Source organism: Tiliqua scincoides, chromosome 9, assembly GCF_035046505.1.
Source record: "Tiliqua scincoides isolate rTilSci1 chromosome 9, rTilSci1.hap2, whole genome shotgun sequence".
In the NCBI taxonomy this organism is placed as follows: Eukaryota; Metazoa; Chordata; class Lepidosauria; order Squamata; family Scincidae; genus Tiliqua; species Tiliqua scincoides.
This window is the reverse complement of record NC_089829.1, coordinates 6,130,889-6,134,909: the sequence shown is the minus strand read 5'-3', so window position 1 is coordinate 6,134,909 and position 4,021 is coordinate 6,130,889. Positions and strand designations below refer to the sequence as shown.

General features: G+C 45.2%; 1 pseudogene; it reads left to right on the top strand.

Annotated features, from left to right (window-relative positions):
* Nucleotides 1-1,808: 1,808 nt before the first annotated feature.
* LOC136660723 (5S ribosomal RNA) lies at nucleotides 1,809-1,927 on the top strand (annotated as a pseudogene).
* Nucleotides 1,928-4,021: the final 2,094 nt, after the last annotated feature.

The window sequence follows — 4,021 nt, the reverse complement described above, 5'->3', positions numbered from 1 at the left end:
TTGCTTGCCTCCCTGCTGCAGCCCCCCACCCACCCACTTGCCTCCAGTCAGGTCAGCATTACAGCAGCTGTGATGTGACAGAGCACATGATGGGAGACCAGGTCTCAGTGTACTCTTGACTGGGGGGGGGGGATCAGAAAGAGATAAAAGGTGAGTTTTAGAACTTCCAGCACATAAGCCTGCTGTTAGCTCATTAGACGATGGAATCGGTCGATTCTCTTGTCAACTGCTTCATTCATTACTGGGAGGGCCATATGGTTCCTGTCCATGACGATCAACGTCCCCAGCCAAGGCGAACTGACTTAACGTCTGAGTCGACTCACCCTTCGCTGCCCCTTCACTCTCACCAACATTCCCATGACAACTCTCAGCTCTCACCCTTCTCCAGAAGTAAATTTCCATGTCTCATTAGCTCAGAAAAGCAGCCTTGTCCAAATGTCCACTAAAGCACAATTCTGTTCTTGGTGGAGAACTGGAAGCTCATTTCTCTCTCACACCTGAAAAGGTCCTGTGTGAAAGCACAAGAACTGCCCAGGCTCAGAGGAGTCTCTGAATGAGTCCCTGTTCTGATTGGAAGCAGACCAGTCCAGAGCCAGGACTTGGCAGTCCCAGAACATGGTGTGGGATAATGTGGTACAGCAAAAATTGCTGGAGCTAAGCAGGTCTAGGTGTGGTCAATGCATGGAAGGTTGATCACCAGAGAACCTCATGGATGTTGCCTTGAGTCCCATGGTGGAAGACAGGGGGGATATAAATATAATTAACAGACACAAGAATAAACATACTAATATGTAGTTCAGCATCTTAGGCCACTCAGTGTATATGGTGGTTTAGGGAATAACAAGAAAAAACAAAGTAATATCATGCCCCAAGGAGCTTACATTTCCAATAGATTATGCAAGAAGAGAGAGACAAAGCAGTAAGGGGAAGAGGATGAATACAGTATGTATATGTGTAAAGTAGTGTTTCTCAAACTGTGGGTCAAGACCCACTAGGTGGGTCGTGAGCCAATTTCAGGTGGGTCCCCATTCATTTCAATATTTTATTTTTAATATATTAGACTTGATGCTACCCTGGTAAGTAAATGAATTTGGGGAAATGACATGGATCTGTAAATTTATCAGGCTGCTATGAAGATGCTTCTAACAGTGATAGTCAATGGGATTTACTCCTGGGCAAGCGTGGGTAGGATTGCAGCCTAGGATTGTTAAAAAATTTCCTGCTTGATGATGTCACGTCTGGTTATGACATCACTTCTGATGAGTACCAACAGATTCTCATTCTAAAAAATGGGTCCCAGGGCTAAAGGAGTGAGAACCACTGGTGTAAAGGGTTAGATCCATTTAAGGATAAGAAGTTAGGAAAAAGGTGGGTTTTTGAAGGAAGCAAGATTGGTGGCATCTGAGAGGTACAAGGAGCAGCAAGACAGAATAATTTAAGAGACTCTCAGGCAGAGACTCTGAGGATCATAGAGATGCAGGAACAAAGATCACCAGCAAGGAGTCAGGAAATCACAGCAGAAAAATAAGATGATGCAACACCTCTCCAGTTTCCAGTTTACTTCCCTAAACTAGAGTTAAACAGGGATGATGGTAGTTATTGCTGCTGTCACCCAAGGTTAGGGGAGATTCATACAGAAAAGGGCTACCTTGAAACCCCATTTCAGTGTGATGGAGAGCACAAGACCCTTGAAAAGGCTGACTATAGTGGACACAGGTAATATGGGAAGATGGGGCAACAAGCTGCCTCATAAGAGAGCAGAGACCAGGCAGCTAGAACAGTAAAATAAGAGGATTTTATTAAAAGAATAAAACACCACTGTTACCCTGCACATGCCCAATCTCGTCTGATCTTGGAAGCTAAGCAGGGTCAGGCCTGGTTAGTACTTGGATGGGAGACCGCCTGGGAATACCGGGTGCTGTAGGCTTATACCATTATCTTGGAAGCTAAGCAGGGTCAGGCCTGGTTAGTACTTGGATGGGAGACCGCCTGGGAATACCGGGTGCTGTAGGCTTCTACCATGATCTCGGAAGCTAAGCAGGCTCAGGCCTGGTTAGTACTTGGATGGGAGACCGCCTGGGAATACCGGGTGCTGTAGGCTTATACCATAGTCTTTTGAGACTGAAGGTTGCCAACCAAAACACCACACACAGGGCAATGGAGCACCGACAAGGAAAGTCTTCAATGGTCAAGGTTTTTTTAATTCGGAAAGAAGGCAAATAAGGAGGGTGAATTATCAAGGCTTATAAAATTAATGCATGGAGAAAACTGAGAGACATTTTTCTCCCTCTATCACAAGACTGGAACCAGAACGTCAGCTGATGAAGTTGACTGGCAGAAGATTTAGGGCTTACAAAAAGGACTCCTTCGCACAGCGCAGAGTAAATCTGTGGAACTGGTTGCTACAAGATCCAGTGGATAGGGGATCTCTATCCCCTTGGATAGCTTGAAAAGAGGACTGGACCAATTCATGGAGCAGAAAAAGTCTATCAATGGCTTCGAGTCACAGTGGCCACCTCCAGGTCTGGCGGCAGTATGACTCCGAATCCAAGCTGAGGGGAGTAATGGCAGGAGAAGGGCCTGCCTTTCGTCTCCTGATTGTGGGCCACTGTGGGGATGCGGAACTATTTGGACCTTGAGCCAGGAGGGCTCTTCCTAGATTTTTATATTCACACATTCAGGAGTGATGCCAACTGAGGGCCCGACCCGATCCAATTTTCCAGGGCCGGTGCAGCCATGCCAATGGGGTGTGTGCTGCATCCTTTGGTGGGGAGGCAGTCACAGAGACCTCCTCAATGTTAGGGAACACGTGTTCCCTTACCTCCGGGCTGCATTGCGGCTGCACCGGTGCTGGAAAATTGGATCAGATTGGGCCCTGAGCCTGCGAACTTCTGCATGCAAAACATGTACTGCACGCACTGAGTTGCAGGCCCTTCGCAATGGCCTGAGCGATGAGACAGATACTTGCCCAAATATTTGAGCATCTTCTTGACGTATCTGGGCAGTTCCTCTTTCTAATATGCCAGCCTGTCTCCAGATTTATACTTCCAGGCCCTTCTGCTGCGTTTCCGTTAGCACCATGTGGTGCAGCAGAGACAATTAAGCAATCCTCTTAATTATTTACCAGGCGCCATGCGGGTTCCATGAAGGGGCTCTAACGGGCCACAAGGATGTGCCTGCATTTCCCTTCTGTCCAGGCTGTTTCTTCAGTCCCAGCAACGCGAAGGGGACAGCGACAAAGCCATCTTTGTTTTGTCTTGTCTTTAAAAAGTGGCAATTAACAGATAATGAGTCTGGCAATGAGATGGAGCAAGATATTGAAAACAGCTGATGAGGAAGGGAGCATCTTGGGGGAGTTTTTCCTCCCCCCCCCCAAACCTTTCTTCAAAACAGAAGAAAAAGAAAGAAGGAAAGACGTCTCTTGAGCTAACAGGGAAGTTCATTTATGACTTTTTGTTAAGACTGTCAATAAAAGCAGTAAGGAAAAGCTCTATCTGAGCTTTTACATTTAAGTTTCTAGTCCTCAAGAGAAAAGGGAACGCATGAAGCCAGACACAACCCTTCAATTGTGGCACTCGGGGTGACAAAGCTTGCCAAACACCTATCATTCCTTACCATCTATTTATAGATTGTATTTTATTCTAGAGAAAACAGTAAAAGTGTACCCTGGGTCATCAAACAAATGTCGGATGAGTAAAGAATTGAGGGAATTTTTTATTATATGTGGCGGATAGGCGAAAAAGTAAAGAAATTTTGGAAAATGATACATAACATGTTATAAGAGATATTGAACTGCGTATTACCATTTTAACTGGAGGCATTCCTCTTAAATGTGATATTAGAAACTAAGAATCAGACCAGAAAAATTTTATTTTAAGTATTAGCTTAGTGGCAAGAAGAGTGTATAAGTAAAAATTTGAAGCCTTTTTGTGATTGGATAATTTTAGAGAAAAAAATATTGATTGTTTACATGTTGGCAACCTTCAGTCTCGAAAGACTCTGGTATCGCGCTCTGAGAGGT